Source organism: Choloepus didactylus, chromosome 2, assembly GCF_015220235.1.
Source record: "Choloepus didactylus isolate mChoDid1 chromosome 2, mChoDid1.pri, whole genome shotgun sequence".
In the NCBI taxonomy this organism is placed as follows: domain Eukaryota; kingdom Metazoa; phylum Chordata; class Mammalia; order Pilosa; family Megalonychidae; genus Choloepus; species Choloepus didactylus.
In genome coordinates this window covers 96,998,301-97,015,650 of record NC_051308.1, presented here as the reverse complement: position 1 = coordinate 97,015,650, position 17,350 = coordinate 96,998,301, and the positions used below count along the sequence as shown (strand labels likewise).

At 47.5% G+C, this 17,350-nt stretch overlaps 1 protein-coding gene across 2 annotated transcripts in view; it reads left to right on the top strand.

The window, feature by feature from the left end:
* Nucleotides 1-17,350, top strand: part of RCSD1 (RCSD domain containing 1) — a 70,298-nt gene that overhangs the window by 2,064 nt on the left and 50,884 nt on the right. The window lies entirely within an intron of this gene.

Genomic DNA, 17,350 nt, shown 5'->3' with positions numbered 1-17,350 from the left:
TTTATGTAGTTTCTAAGGTGATTCCCACCCCTATTCAAAGGGAAACCAAAGCTCCTCACTAGACTCTGAGCAGCAAACAGAACTCACCGTCAACTCTGCTATCTCCTACCAGCTCCTGGCTCTACCCCCGAGCCCTGATCCTCTAAGCTAATCTAAATTAGAACCACCCTGCGAAGGCCCATGAAATCTCTGGGTGGGGGGCTATATTCAGGCACCCCGCTCAACCAGTTGACTTCAAGGAACAGGAATTAACATTAGGGAGGCTTTGTAAAGTGCAAAGGGCCATGGGATCTGCTTGAGACTGCGATGGACCCTCTCTAGACACATTTGCAAGGCAGGGAAACTCAGGCACATCAGGGCTGGGGAGAGGCACACACACGGCAAAGCTCAGTAAGTTGCATTCACAACTCTGCCTGCAGGAGGTCTCATAAAGCAATGGAATTCTCTCTAGCTACAGCTTCAGGGCAGAGGAGAGGGATGGCTTAGCAGCTGCCCAGCTTTTTGGGCTGAGTGAAGCCTCCTAAAGAAGATGCTTTTGAGTTGGTTCTCCTCGCTAGCCCCAGTCTGTCTAATCTCTCCCAGTATCGGGTAGGAGATAAAGAGGAAAGCAAGTTTTAGGCTTAAAAGCAGGTTGCTGCTTGAGGGCCAAATGCAAATTTGGACTTTGTTCTAAACCACGGGGAAGCCTTCCACTGGGGCAGTTTCTTCTCCCTTGCAAGGAAGCAAGAGTGTGTGGCAGGGGCCCTGAAACTATCACCCGTGAAACTTCCTGTTTGGCTGGGGGGGGGGGGTAGGGCATGAAAAGAGAGGGTCCTCCGGTCTCTAAACCAAGATGTGTAGGAACTGGTAATGTGGTTCTACCAACATACTAAAATCACTCTGTGCCAGGGGCTGGAAGGGACGGATTTGCTCAGCCATCCCGGAAGCCTGTCAGATCACCCTGCGTCTACTACAGGGTATGGATTTGCTGGCTGGTAGTGACTGCTTCTGAAGTTCTTTGTCAAAATACTTGCAAAAAACTACAGTTGTTAGCACTGTAGGACGTGAAGGAAGTGAGGAGGAAAGAGACTGAGGAAGTGATGATTCTTACCCAGGAAGTAAGCGTTTGTTTTAAGGTGGGACATGATATGCAGATGTGAGATTTGAGGATTCCTGAAAATCTTAGCTAAAATCTCTTTTGCAAGGCAGACCCTACTTTTGAGACATGAAGGAACCCCCGTATTTGAGAAGATACTGAGTTTTATTACTTCCCAGTGTCTTTGGGGAAAAAATTCTAAGCCCTTGTTACCACTGTCAACAACATCAATCATTACTTTCCCTCGCTAAGCCCTTTGGAACAGTCAAGATGAAGGTGCCATCTGATCCCTACCCTTTATAAACTCACAATTCAGTAGGGGAAAGTAGACTTATTATATCCTGTTGTGTATATAATTTTCAAATGCTTGAGTTTCAAATGAATTACTGCTGTAGACCGTAAGTTCTATAGGAGTTCAGAGTAGGTGCTACTCGAAACAAGCCTTGAGAGAAAGATGAGGCGGGGAAGGCATAAGCAAATGGATACAGGGACAGTATGCCAGCTTTGTTCAGGAACATTGGCTGGAGAGGAAGGTAGGGGAGCTGTGAGAGAAAAAACAGGAAAAAATAAAATAAAATAAGGCCACAGGACTACCAAGTATAGTAGATCCCTGGCCAAGTGGGATGTGGGGGCTGAAATTCCACCTGGAGAAGTGGGGTTCCTTTTTCCTCATACAGAAACTCCTTGCCTAGCTGCGCCCCAAAGGAGTGCCCTTTTCTAATTCCTACAAGGGCCAACTGCAGCCCTCAAAAGCCAGGTTGTGGCTGGCCCCAGAGTCTGCTCCATGAGCACTGGAAAGCTCTGAAAGGTCTTGAGGAAAATGGAGACTGTGATGTAACAGGCATGATAGGGCAGAAGTGCCTGTTCATAGGGTGAGCCCTGATCCTCTAAGCTAATCTAAACTAGACTCACCCTGCGAAGGCCCGTGAAATCTCAGTGGGGGCTATATTCAAGCACCCCGCTCAACCAGTTGACTTCAAGGAACAGGAATCAACATTAGGGAGGCTTTGTCAAGTGCAGGTGGCCATGGGATCTGCTTGAGAGGTTAGGGACCTTCTCTGCGAGTCCAGAGAACAGATGGGGAAAAGAGCAGAATTTTTTTTTTTTAAAGCAGTGTTTGGGTATGTTGGTTTTAATTGTTCTAAGAAGAAATGTCTGGCAATCCAGGAGAAATACAGACCTCCTATGATGTTTGGAGTTTATATGGAAATATGATTCCTCTTTAGAAGAGATAATAGGTAAAGTTATTGTGGATAGGAACCCAGAGGAAAGAGATGTACAGTAAAGAAAGAGTTGGAGCCCTAGGACATCAAAATAAAATTAATATTCTTAGTTGCTGAAATATAAATATTTAGTAGCTGTAGGCACTACCAAATAGTATGAGGGTGCTAGAAAAAAGAGTTCACATCTGCTCACATCTATGGTTTTACTATATAGCTGAACAAATGAAAAATGTAGACAGTGAAAATGAAACCTTCTTGCCATTGTATGTATCATGGATTCCTAAATTAAAAGTAGAAATTTAAAGAGCCCTTGTCTCTGAAGCAACTCCAAATCCTTTTCAAATATTATTCTTCATTCATCTATTTATTCAACATTTATGACTTACCATATCTTGTATTTGAAATGTTAATTTAAAATTATGGGTTTAGGAGTTAGTAGAGAAAAATGTAACCAGAATCCAAGCCGCCAAAAGATCATTTTGGGATTATACTACGAAGTGCTGATAGAAACACAAACAATCCTTGCTGTTTTTTAACCCGACTCTTACTATACCACATGTTGGCTGCTGGCTAGAGCTTTTGGGCCAAAATTAGGGATTGAACGGTCTCTGGAAGCTGAGTTTGGCTCGGGTGGACTTGTGGGTATACCCAAAAATAACCCCCAATTTTTCTCTGGCTCCCACTCACCCCGTGAGACCCTCACAGTAACATGCTCCCATCTTGCAGACACCTTCCATTTGCCGGACGGCGATGACAGGGGGAATTTCGGGTAATCAGACGGTAGGTGCCCAATGTGAAACCCCATCAGCCCAGGCCCTATCTCAGGAGGGTGTGAGTACACATTCCTGGGACAGAGTCAGGTTTCAGGCCTGATCCACAGCAGGCTCCTTGCAGCCTGGCGAGCCAGAGCCTGGGCGCGATGGGTTCCGTGGGAAACTTGGACGCTGGCAGTACAGCAGACCGGTAATCTTATCAGGGCAGCAAGAGAAAGCATTTTGGTTCCAGAAAAATCTGAAGGCGGCTCTCTGCCTTCCTCCAGTAATAATGTTTGAGGTTTGCAGAGCTGGCCTGAGCACCCCTACTCAACTCACTAGAATCTAAAAATGTCAAATCTGAAGCTCTGTGGATTTAAGCAATTCCTTAGTACCTTCCTGCCTTATTGTAAAGGAGAAAACCAAGACTCTGCAAGGGATGCTGAGCCTGCCTGAGGATTTGGACACTATTGGACCTTTGGAAAGCCAGCAGCTTGCAGTTTTTCTCTCATCTGGAGAGTGGTTCAGCCTAAACCTTAAAAAGTAAGACAAAGAGACTGGTTCTCTCATATTAGCAAAGTTTTATCACAGAAGCAATATCCACCTCATGTTCGACCTTCAGAGACTATGCAGACATTTTAATCTCTGTGCAACAGAAGATATAATGATACCGCTGATAGGGCAAAGACTTAGTTGCCACCATCAACATTCTCAACCTAGGCTCTCTGGAAATTCGTCAGCCTAATGGCTCCACCTGAGCCAGACCAGAGAGTACACTGATCTCATCCCTTGGTCTTTGAGGCAGTGAACTTTCCATCTTTTCCCTTTCGGGCTTCCTAGCTTTCTAGGAATTGTGGAAAATGACTTGCAAGCCTGTGAGGCTCACCCTGTAAAGTCATGTATTTGGATGGGTCAAATCCTGTTCTGGGGCAAGGACCTCCAGCCACTGCAATTCCAAGCCTTGGGAGGCTCCCTGGGAGAGGTGAGGTGGTTTTCCTCACATCTGTAAGAGACACCCCCGAGATGCCATCAGAACCCAACTTCATGGACAGTATTAAGGGTCCCCAGGCAGGAAGCTCTTGGATGGGGTCTCTGAGAAGATCTGGGCATTGGAGCTGGACGGTCTCCCCAGCCAAGAAGGTGGATCTGCATCACCAAATGTCCTTTGCTTTGAACCTGCTTGGACCATATCGGTGCCACCCTCCTGGTCTCCAGGTAGCAATCACGTCTCTTCCCTTGGCCAGATCTTCCAGCTCTTTAATGAGGTTCAAGAAAGATGCACTGAGCCCCTACTGCCTGCTGGGCTTTGGGGATACAAAGCTGAACAAGTCACAGTGCCAGTCCTTGAAGAACTCACAGTCTAGGAGTGGAGACAGGCACCTAAATAGATGTTTGGAAGACAAGGGATGAGAATTCACAGGCAGAGGTAACATACCCAGCCTGAGGGGTGCAGGGAAGGCTTCCTGTGGAAGAGATGATTTCTGAGTTGAATCTGGAGGGATGAATAGGAATTAACCAAACACAGAACTGAGAAGAACATTCCAAGTAGAGGGAATGACAAGAATAAAGACACTAGGGCAAGAAGCAACATGGTATGCCTAGGGAATTACCAGCAATTCATTCCTGCATTCCTGAAGGCTAAAGCAAGATAAAGGTATTTGAGGTGGGCAGGGCTTGAGGGGGGTGGAATACAGAGAAATATTAATTATACTTCCTGCCATAGAAGGACATGACATGACATAAACAAATACAAGATAGTATCTTGATCATCTCTAAGGTATGTGTGAGTTCTATGTCAGCTTCTCTAATGGGAGCTAGAGAAAACTTACCTCCTCTGCTGGGGACTCCCCCTGCAAGTGCTGCTCCCTGGGCCCCCTGGCAGCCCTGGGAGTGCACAACAGACAGGGGATTTCAACCTAAGGATGACCACGCTCCTCTCTGGTGCCTGTATTCAAAGGCTCCCTGCTGAGGAAAGCTACTTGAAACAGGTTCCAGGCGCCAGGGGAATGAACGCCTTTGGGACAGAACACCACAATCCACCCCTAAACCCTCTTGCCTTATCTAGCAGAAAGAAGTCTTTGGGAATAAACTACAGAACACTCTGTTTCCACTCACACGTCCACCTGGAGCTCCACTCACTCCTCCCGCTGTGGTCTCCCACCCTGGGCGCACTCTGAAAAGCCAGCATTTCTCCTCCTTGCCCAGAGGCAGAGTGGGGAAGAGCAGCCAGCCACAGGCATCAGCTCAGCAGCACAACAGAAACGAGAAGCCAAGCCCTGTGGTTGCCGTTGTGCAATCCAGGCCCCCATGCCAGAGGTCACTGAGAATTTCCGCCTCACAGTGTGCCACAGAAGGCCTCCTCTGGGCCTGCCTCCTGGACCCCAACCCCAGTGTGTTCATTCCAAACCCATAGGGTAGCTGCACAGGTATCCCGCCCTGCTGAGCGCACCCCACCAGCCTCAGCCTTCTGAAATATGTTCCTAGGCCTCAGGCCCCTTGCTTGTCTGGGTTTCCGGATTCGGTTTAATGGATAATGGGAAATTCATTTCTGAGCAGCTGCACCGATGACAGAGTGGGAGATACCTGTAGTAACTGTAATTACCCCCTCTTGTTGGATGCCCACTATGTACGGGATGTTTTAAGTAAAGTTATCTTTTTTAATTCTTATCAAGTCTTATGGCATGTTTTTTTTTAATAGATGAGGCTACTGAGGCTTTGAGATGATTAAATAACTTGTCCAAGGTCTGGAAAATGATTACCAGAAGAGCCAACATTTGAAGCCCTCTTCTTGTGGGATCCTATGGCTTCTCTTCTGTACTGGAGAAACCCTGGCTTCCCCCACAGGGCTCCAGGAGACCCCATGCCCATCGGGCAGGTTTAGGAGGAGGCTCAAGGCTGGGGGCTTTTAAGTTCTGGCACAGATTGACTCTGAGCCCTCGTCCAACATCTACAAGCCCTCTGAAATGCTCCAGTGTGTTTCTGGGTGAAACTAGTGCCAATGTTTAGGGCAGAAAAGGAAGTTTAAGGAAAGGTCATCTTTAGGGCTTAGAGTTTTGAAAGCAAGAAGGAACCTTAGGAGTTTCTCTCATCGCCTACATTTTAAAGACAAGGAAACTGAACATAAGTGATTTACTGGTGATCACACTTAAAGCCAGTTAGAGGCAAGGCCAGAACTAAGACAAAGATCTCCTCACCGTCAGCACAGGGACCTCCCTTGTACGGGGCCTTCTTGATAATTTGTGAAATTGGCTCATAATCACTTGTCTCCTATTGGTGTGTGTTGTCTCCTGGCTTTCCTAAATTCTCCGCCCAGAGGGGCTCGGTTTTCTATGTCTCAAGCATCATTATCTGTGGGGGTAGAGTGAATGGAGAGAGAAACAGCTTTTATTACCATTGTTTCAGTCAACAAGTGCCGAGAGATCCAGAGCAAAGGCTAAGAGGTCCCAGGCCTGCCCCGTGCAGTACCACACAGTGTTCTAGGCTTGCTCTCCGCCGTGCCCTCGAGGGGTCTCTCCGGGATACCCCCTGGCCTTGTTGCCCAGTTATGCCTGAATCCCCTCCCAAAGTCCTGAACTGAGCAGGAGTTGAAGAACAACATGGGTGATTCCAACAAGGATGTTTTTCCTGGGGGCTGAATGGGAGACTCAGAGAGAGGCCTGGGGCTACCCGGTGCTGCCCTCATGGAGAGGCTAAAACCAGTGGAGTTGGCAGGTGTTTTTGTTTCCTGGGGCTGCCAAACCAAATTACCATGAACTGGGTGGCTTAAAACAACAGAAATGTATTCGCACGGTTCTGGAGACCAGAATTCTAAAATCAGGGTGTCGGCAGGGCCACGTGTCAGTGGTGCTGAATTATCCACAAGCCTTTCTGACTTGAATAGCGGATAGGGAATCCGTGCGGTTCCTTCTTCACGTACATACACGACCCTTAGAATTGCTGCTCTTTTCCAGAAGCCTTGTACATACGCCCTGTCCTTTGTCCCTGAGGAAGGGGTAAATGAGTCAGCTTGTGAGTAACACTGGAATCAGGCAGTGGGATTTGAAGGAAATCGTAGAGCCTTGCTTTCCTCTGCTCAGTTCCCTTTAGGTTTCCTTTGTCTGCTTATTGGATTTGTGATACGCTAGGGGTGATGTGGTACAGAGAGACAGACCATGAAACCTGGCTTTCAAGTCTGGGGTCAGTATCTACCTCATCGATGATCCTGGTCAGTTTCTCCATCTGTAAAATGGGTACCTGCTCTATCTACCTTACAGGGCAGTTTTGAAAAGTCAGATCATGCATGTGATAAATGAGCTGATTTATGAAAGTCCCAAGAAATGTTAAAACATCCCACAATTCACGGTGGTGCTGTTAATAACATTTATTAAATTGACATTGTGAACAAATTGTAAAATCCCTGAATCCCTTATAGGTAAGTACTGGTGTTCTCTTTGCCTGTCGTTAATGGAAAGTGGCAGGAGGGAGTGCAAAGAGGATAATGGGGAAGATGAGCAAAGCTTTTGCTTCTGCTGTGCCCATGAGGATGCATAAAGAAGCTCGGATCTGTGCAGTGGAAATAAGGAAAATGCTTTACTTTTCTACTGTTCTTCATTTTCAAGGCATTTTCCCATATCCCCCAAACTAGACTGTTAAGTGCCTAGTTGTCTTCTCTCATAACTCCTGCATAAGCCCTACTATCCTACAATGGACATAATGTGTGCTCAGCATACTTCTTTGAATGAAGGCAGGAATGCGGCCTCATATTGCCTCCTGGAGGGGCAGTACAACACAGGGATTAAAAGTACAGACCTGAGAGCACAGGGTTAGGATCCTAGCTGGGTTAATATCCTAGCTCTTGAAATTTACGAGCTTGTGACCTCTCCATGCCTTGGTTTTCCAATCTGTAAAATGGAAACAGTTATAGTACCCAGTTCATAGGCTTATTATAAGGATTAATTAAGTTAATCCTTGTGTAAAGTGCTTAAAACAGTGCTGGGTACAACTTCAGTGTGATATAATTGTTTATTGAATAAATAAGTAGACTGTGATAATCATTTAGAAGAGACCAGCCTCCCATGCTTTCCGTGCAGCTCTGACTGGGACATGAGATGGACAAGAGGGCCTCTGAAGTTCTCCTCCAGCCCTGAGAGTCTGTGACTCCCTGTGGAGCAGAGGCATGGGTCGTGCATGCTGCATGCAAACCTCTGCTCATCAAGCTCTCTGAACCCCTCTAGGAGGCAGGTCCTTGGGGCACTGCTGGAACAGTATCCCCTATAAGTCCAAGCTAGAACCTGGGAAACTGAGGGAGCACTGGGCATGAAATAGCAAGTGCAAGCTGCAGGCTCACTTGGCAGCCAAGGCCTGCAAAAAGGAGGGTGTCTCATTGACTCAATAAATACATTTCAAAGAAAAGAGGGAGGAGGGGGAAACTGCACGTATATTTTGCGGGTTCACCCTGTGGAGAGCCGAAATGAGGAGGTGGGAAATGGGAAGGAGAGCAGGTTGACCGAAGTGGAGCATGCCGTCCCCTTCCTCCATCTCCCTGGGCTGGGCTACCTCTGCCTGGACATGTCCTCGCCTCTCTCACCTCCATGGGGAGGCCCCTGCGGGAGAGTGAAGCGGGGTGGGATTCTGAGACTGTGAAACAGCTGCAGGGATTAGAGGGTGAGAGGCTAACCAGTCAAACCATCGATCTTGAACTTCTGGCTGGGCTTAGGGAGTTGAGTGCTTGCATAGGCCAAATCAAGTATTCTAATTCCTCAAACAGTCACATTATTTGTATGACAAAGGATTTTTTGGTAAGATGAATTCAGGGCTGGTTGAGCTACCTTGTCTAAAGTGTTCTGGTTAAGGATTCCCGGTCTTTCCTGAGGGAAGTCTCCATGGCTCTGTCCTTGGCTCTGACTTATTAAACGTTTTTATTAATGACTTGGATGAAAAATAGAAAGAATCCAGATGACCCACAGCTGGGATAGTTAATATGATACATGACATATTCAAGTTCAAAATGATTTATGTAGGAAGGAACGCTGGGCCAAAATCAACATAATGAAATTAAGCAGGGATGAATCTAAGGTTCTCTGCTCAGCTCTAGGAAAACATGCACCATGTAGGAGACGCCCAGCTTGGAGATAAATACGCATTCATCCGTTCGTTCATTCCCTCATTCCACAAATGTTTAATGGATCTACAGTATGAAAGATGCTGTCTGGATTCTTAGAGGGAGACAAATACAAAGATGCTATCTCTATAAGCTGCCAGTTTAGCAGTGGTAGTGGGAAGTGATAACATGAATCTCCAGATAAATACAGAGCAGGGGGTATGCTGAAGTGTTATGCAGGTGGCAAGCCGACAGGGCTGGGAGAATTCAGCAGAGAAAGAGCATCCCCAATGTGGCACAACTGGAGAAGGCTTCTTGGGAGAGGGGCATCCTGGTGGGCACTGAAACTAGAAACATTTTTTTGTAACAGGTGGGGATCGAAAGACAACAGGTGTGGTAGTGAGAAGGGCTTTCATAGCTAATATGATTGGGAAGGGGAATGAAAGATGCATGTGGGGAACTAGGAGAATTCTAAGTGGCTAAAGCGGAGGTCTCTGGTATGTGGGATGGGTGTGGGTGTGTTCACAGGTGCACACCTGGGGATAGGGAAAGGTAGGGTAGAAACTGCCAGAAAGATAGGATAAAACTAGACTGTGCCCAGCCTTGAAAGACAAAATGGATGAAGCATGCCATGATGAAGGCCCCTGAGCAGAGGGGCTCATGGGATTAAAAGAGCACTTGGGACAGAGCTCTGTAGGGCCATAAATCCGGCCCTAGTGTGTAGGGCTAATGGGTGGGGAAACTCTAGATGCCCAAATACCAGTTGAGAGGCTAAAGTACCAGAGGTGGCCTTGGCTTGGAAAGGCAAAGAAAATGCAAAATAAGCTGAGGGAAGGGCCCCCGGGGATTTGGTATTCGGTTGAAGGCTGCCACGGAGGTGGGAGTAAGAGAGAAAGAGATCGGAGTGATCCACATTTTCAGTCCTGGGAATGGAAGAGATTGAGTTTTGGTTGAGGCATTGGCAGGACATCTCTTTGGAAATTCAGATCTGGGGCTTGGAAGGGCGTTGGGCTGAGACCTGGTTCCATGGCATCTGCGCAAAGGGGTCTTTGAAATGTGGGCAGCCAGGCCAAGGGCAGCCCTGGGGAAATCCCTCATACATAAGGACTACGGGTGGTGACTGAGTGCTTCAATTTATATGAACAGGATGTGGGAATTTTAGCTGACCACAAAGTTAACAGAAACTAACCCTCCTTTTTGTTTAAATTAAAAAACAAACTAAAAAAAAAAGTAGAATAATCTCGGGTTTTGTCTCTAGGCCCTACACATACTAAGGACTTACATCCTCCATCTGTCCGGTGTCCTCTCTTCTTTGTGCAGTCTTGCCGTTCTTGCCCCTAACTCAAATCGAAAGCTGGGGAAAGATGCTAGCTAGCTCATCTCTTGGGGTTCTGAGGAAACAGGGTCTTCTGTCCCTCTGGGCCGTGACTGGGAAACTGGGATAGTGGTAGCCAAGGTGGAAAATGGGGGTAAACAGGACTGAATCAGTTCTCCATTAGACAAATGTCTTTTAAGTGCTTGTGGAGGCACTCAGCTGTGGGCCCCCATTAGGTAACGTAGAGACCCCCAGGCAGGTTTTGGGAAGGTCTTGAATGAGGCATGTCCTTGTTGTTATTTTTAAAACAATGATAAACCCCCAACAGCAAAATAATAATAATAATAATAATTCTAGAAAATCCTAGAGCTTTGTGTTCTGAGTGTTTTCTTTAGTTTCTAGTCACTTTGTTTAAAAATATTTATATTAAGCTAATCTTAAATACTTTAAGGTAAAATTGTAAAAATTCATCATCCTAATGTGACAGCTATTTTCTTTTACTTGCTTCCTTCCGATCCTCAAATTTATCCCTTTTATCTTTAAAAAATTGGGAGGAATGAAACAATTCTGCTTAACATAACTTCCAATTTTGTAGATTTATTATTTTTAGCCACATACATTGTTCTTACACAATTGCAATCAGTGTACATGCAACTCTTCACACTTTTTTTGGCTAAATATAATTTCCAAGACAATATCCTTATTCTACATAGTCATGTTTTCATTTTAAATGTTTGCATGATATTCTGCAATTCAACTATACCATAATTTATTTACTCCTTTTCCTATTTGGGGGCATGGTGCTTGCTTCCACTTTCTCCTCCTTATAAATAACATAGCTATGAAGAGTACACGGATCTTTTTCCTTCTTTTGAATTATTTCATTGGAATCATTTCCTGGGAGTGGGATTACTAGGTCAAAGGATATGAGTGTTTTTATGGCTCTTGATGAGTGTTGCCACATTGGCCCTTGCCTTCCTTCCTTCCACAGAGGCTCGCTGTGCCTGGTGTGTACAGATTACAGGCTTGACCAGATGTGCTAGAAGGGGGGTGTGCCGTCAGGGAGCCTCTAGGAGCCATGTTCAGCAACGAGCAGTGCCTTCCTCCAGTGCACTCCTGCCTGCAGGTCCTGTGGTTCCAGCTCAGCTAGCGAGGAGGGGTAAGGCAGGGCAGGAAGGGGGTGTGGACACCCTGGGAAGTGAAGCAATTATCTGGTACTTCTTGCTGGAGCAGCTGTAGATAGGAGGAAATTGCACACCAGCGAGAGTCAGGGCTGGGGAGAATGAATCTGAGGACCCCAGGGCTGCTCGCACCAGTCAGGGACGGAAGCAGGACACCCTGGGGGTGGGGCCAGCCTCTCGAGCTAAGGACTGTCCTCTAGGAAATTCCTTGGTCTAGGGAGGAGAAGCAATCATTCATTCACTTGCTCACTTAATAAATATTTAATGAGTGCCCATATATATCTGGTTTTGGACAAAATTTGGGACACGAAAGGGAATAAAACTACCCTCAAAGAGTTGGAAAGGGAATGGATGATTGTAACAGTTGGGTCAAGTGTTGTATTAAACCCAGGCTCAGGCTGCTGTGGGACCTGGATATCTTGCCGGGAATGGGAAGGCGTTGCAAGGAGGGTTGGCTTCCCACAGGAGTGAGTCCTGAGCTCAGTCTAAAGGAGTTGGATGGTTGAAGAGTGAAATGGGAATGGGGGAAGCAGCGGGAGATGGAGGACAGTGTGTGCACCAGGACTGGATTTAGTTGGTTGACCGTGCAAGACCTCACGAGCCCCTCTAATAATTTCCACAAAGGGCTTCTACACAGAAGGTGCTCAGGGGCAGCAGTCTGATTGCAGAGCAGAGCCTAAGGGGCTAGCCTTGAAGCTGCATTTGTGTGGCAAGCACGCTTTTTTAAACTTAATTTGATATTTATTTGGGGTGACTGGTGAGATTATGGGAGAAGTTCAAGCCTTTGAAAGCCACCACTCATTTTCATCAGACTTACGTGTTGTAATCAGACTTAGGTTTTAGCAAGTTCACTCTGGCTCCGGTTCAGGGAATGGATTGGCGAGAACATGGCAGGGAGACGTGGGAGGCCCTTCAGACATCAGGACAAAGACGAGGTGAGCTGGGCTTCCGAAGGGACCTGAAGGCAGAGGGGGAGAGAGGAGTTTGAGAGAAAGACCCTCTCCCTAGGTGTACCCGAGGCCTAAGGGAAGGGCAACATGGTTCCAAGGGACCTGGGCTCTAGTGGGGATACGCAGGCGTGACCATACGTTTAAAGAGCAGAGAGTCCTGGAATTGGGTTTCTTATGTCCACTAAAAAAAAAGGAAAAAGGCAACACACCTGCACTTCCCGGGCACCTGTGTGTGTGTGTACATGTGTCTGTGTCCGCGCGTGCCTGTATGTGTGCCCATGTGTGTGTCTTTGTGTCTGTATGTCTCTGTCCGTGTGTGCCCACGTGTGTGTCTGTGTGTGCCTGTGCGTGTGTGTCTGTTCTTGTGCCCCATGTGTGTGTTCGTGTGTGTGTGCTGGAGAAGAGCCAAACAAGTGTTACGCTCTAGCTGGAGGAAGGTAGGTTTAGTCACGGCAAGTTCGGGGCCCCAGACCCAACTCCATCATTAAATCCTCGCCCAACAGGGCAAAATTTGGACACCTCACCTGGGTGATTATTTTATCCCTTCCTAGCTCAGGGGGAGGATTAAATGAGATAATGAACACGAAAGGACTTTGGAAAGGTATAAAGGACCCCACAGATGCAAGGTGTGGTCAGCCCTTGTTTTGGAAAACAGGGAAATATCTGGAAATAGCCCAGTGCCTCAAAGAGTGCTCTGGAGCCTGGGGGTGTGGGGCAGGGGAGCGGGGAGTCGAGCAGTGGGGCGTGGACCTCCTCTGGGGCCTCTGCTTCCTCCTCTCCTTGTGGCTTCCTTTTGAAGCTCTGAGCAGCTGTTAGATGAGTGACCAGGTTGGGCCCAGCCCAGATCATGCTGCTCAGAGGAAGAGGCAGTGTTTAAAGCCACAAAGAGGAAACCGGCCAGAGCGGGGCAGGGCTTCCTGACTCTAGGGACAGGGTCTGTGCCTCTGGCCAGTGGTCCCAGGGGCCCACCAGGAGGCCCGGAGCCTGAGAAAAGACTTGCCATCCACCCAGAAGGACCATTGCTCCATACCTCCAGCCAGGAGCTCTCCACGGCCATGGTCAAGGCCGAAGTCCAGGAGCTTCAGGGACTTCCCTCTGTACAGCAAAGCCCTGTGAGTTTTAGAAACAAAAGCACTAATTAAGAACAGAGGTGGGAGAAGGAATGGCCAGAATTCCAGCCCAGCCAATGGCTCTGCTTGCCTGAAGATGGGAAGTTTCGCTAGAGTAGCAAAGAGGGATGTGAGGAATTTTCCCTGACATGATGCAGTGAGCAGGAGTGTGTGTAGGGTGACAGAGAGCAGCTCCGGATGAGAATAGAAAGGTCACAGAGAAGGTTCCCACTGCCAACCTCAGCCACTGGGGCAGAGAGGGAAGGCCAAGGGCCTGAGCACCTGATCCTTGCCAGACCCCTTTGGCCCAAGGGGCCCAGGTCCCCGCTTCACTCCATGCATGGCTGCTCCTAGGAATAAGGCAGCAGGGCACCAGAGCCAGAGCCAGCCATGGTGCCCCTGGGCTCTCCTTACCTCCATCTCCTTCTGGGTTGGTGAGCTTGCAATGCCTTGAAACTAACACGCAGAGCGATGCTGTGGGCTGGGGTCAGGGCATGTTCCCGTCATTCTGAGCTACTTCCAGCTCCCTGTGTCTTCTAGGCCTTTGCTCCAGCATTTGCTCTGCCCAAGGACCCTCTCCCTACCGCCTCCTTCTTCCCCAGCATCCTGCACATAGTTTTGTTCCTATTGGGCTTTTACTCCCCAGTCATTATTCTGTTTGGGGAGCCCTGTCCACCCAGCCATGACAAAGGAGGAGAGGTTGCAGATATGGGGACGTGGCTAGCATAAAGTCATCCTCTCCCTACCTGGCTTCTCTCTTGAGTGTACTAAGGGCAGGTAAGAGGAGGCTGTGGTGCCAACAGGGTTTCTTCACATTTTTCCTGAGAGGAGCCATGTTCCTCCCCCACCTCTGCCCTTATCTGGGTGGTAGGCTCCAGATGTTTCCTCTCACCAAGACGGGGTCGCTGGCCCCTTTTCTCACGGAGGGCGGGGGCCTTGTTACCAGGCCTTGGGTGGGGAGGATTGCCCCACGCCCGGCTCCTGGCCCTCCTCCCTCTTCATTCCTCGTGGAGCCATTGATTCTTCTCTTATCATCTAGACTGGAGAGGATTTAAGTTTAAAAGGAACTGGGCCCCTTTAAAGTTGAAACCTCACGTCACCAGATACTTGAGTGTATTTTCAGCCAAACAGCCTAGATAGAGATACAAGACTGAAACCAGGCCTGTAGAGAGAGTTGCTTTCCCAGCCGGGAACACACGTTTTCTAATTATGATTTTCCAGTGTGTACAACTCCAAAGCTAAGCTTTGCCTGTACTTCCAATTTACTTCCAAGCTTTGTCAATGTACATTTACACTTTGTCACTGCTATATACCAGCACTGTGGATTTTTCCACCATTTTCTTTTTGTTCCATGAACATTTCCCTGTATTAGAAACATTGGTATTTGTCATTTTTAATAGGAGCATAATGTTCCTTTGCCTTTATGCTCTATCATTTATTCTCTAAAATTGAATATTGAGATGGCTTCTAGTTTTTTACCTTTCTGTGAATAGCACTGCTATCCATACACAGCACATTTTTCTTTTTTATGTCATTAGCGTATATTCTAAAAATAGAACAAAGCATTTTCAAGCTCTTGTTACCTCGTCCCAGATTATTGTCTCAAAAGAGGGAAGAATTAATCAGTGGATAATGCTAAGAGCAGTTTTTAAGAGAACAGTCTTCTCCATAACACTGGCAACTCTGGCCTCTTCATTATGACTCATTTCTACCAGTCTTAATAGTTATGCAATGATACCTTAGAGTTAGTTTGCATTTTCTTAATTACTATCAATGTCATATGTCTTCCCAAGTGATAACTTTGGGTCAGTATTTTCTCCCCTTAATTTGGAAGTTTATCTCCCTTAGCTGTTTGCTGGTGTTTACTTAGACTGATTTCACATGTATAAATGCGTGTGATTTCCCTTAGCAAGCGTCTACCCTGGCAGCCTCTGCCTCCACTGTCTTTTTTAGATTAAAGCAGTGGTTCTGAACCCTGGATGCATGTGAGAATCATTCAGGGGGATTTTTTTAAAACACCAAAACCCAGGTTCCACAGGCCCACAGCACTCATGCTCATACCAGCCCCGCTGACACATCTTCAGTCAACATGGGCAGATAGTGCATAGAGAACTAAATCTTCCCATGGAGAAAATGTGCCTATGTCCACAAATCAAAATAACTTTTGTGCCCTTGCTACTGACATGCAAGATAGAATAAAGACTTCTGGGTGAGATAACACACACACACACACACACACACACACAGGCAAAAATTCCGAGTTTCACTGGAAATAAAGGAGAAGAACTGAGCAGACTGCTGGTCTCATTTAACAGGTGGAGACCCTGAAGCATGGTGGTACAGAGACCCAGTCGAGAAGCCAAAGCCTGACTTTATCCAGTGGCTGATGTGTTTAAATAGTTATGGCATTCTCTCTCTGTGTGGGGCCCTCTGCTAGGAATAGGGGAAGCCAAGGCCATGGTCCCTGTCTTCAACAGGGTCACATTCTGGCGAGAGAGACAGACAGTTCAATCCTGCACTGCATAGCATGTGGTGAGGCACGAGCTATGAGAGAGGTTATCATGGAGTGGCTGTGATGACACAGCCCTGGGAGAAGTCCATGAAGGCTTCTTGGAGGAGGTAGCAAGCAGCCAGGACTTGGATGACAAAGAAAAGCTATTCAGGTGGAGGGAGTAGGAATCTAGGTGCTTAAGGCAGAGGGCCAGGATGTGCAAAAGACACGGAGGCATGAAACTGAAGAGCATGCTCAGGCTGACAGAGGTCCGTGGTGGGAAGAGCCACGGCTTCAACACCTTCTCTGAGCTCCGATTTCCCCCTCCTCAGTGTGAAGCTCGTAATGCCTGGCTGGCTCAGAAGGTGGTTGTGGGGATCCAGTGAGGTCATCTTTAGCAAGCACTCACGTAGTACTTGGCACAGGCTAAAGGCCCAGCAAGTATTGGCTATTATTATTGAGAAAGCATTACGTTTTTGGAAGGAGAGGGAGATCTTCTATTCTATACTAAGATGATTTGGTTATATAGAAGGTATTATATAGTAGGTAAACCAAGAAAGGACATGATCTAGAAAGATTCATTGAATTGCACAGTGGTGAATTGTCAAGAGGGAGAGGAGCAGAGGCAAAGAGATCAGTTAGGTGTCCATAATCTCTTGCCACAATCAGGGGAGAGATGTTGGGGACCTGAAGTGCTTGACCACGGTGAGGGTGAAGAGGCCAGACCAGAGAGATATACAGAGGACAGAATGACTAGGCCTGGTGGCCCTACTGGAGGTGAGCAGGCCGAGGAAAAGCAGATGCTGATGCCTCCAGATCCTGCCATCCCCAAGTCTGCTCCTGATCTCAGCTGGATCCTGCAGACCCAGCAACCACATCATTTCCAAATAGACCCTGTCATCCCTGATCCTTGTGGTTCCCAGGGACCGGCAAGACTGTGGAGGCAGAGCACAAGAGCCCCTTGTTTCCCAAACTAGATGGAAGCTACACCTCTCCCCAAGGGAATGAGCTCAGCTTCCCCAGCCTTCTCTCCTGCAAAAGAAATCTCCGGCTTGGAGGCTTGGAACCTGGCTCCAAGAACCCTCCTTGACAGCCATCCTCAGGCATCCAGATGTCTTGGGCTGTTAAAGCACAGGGTCCCAGCCCATCTGTGCCTGGGGAGGGGTGGCCCACGG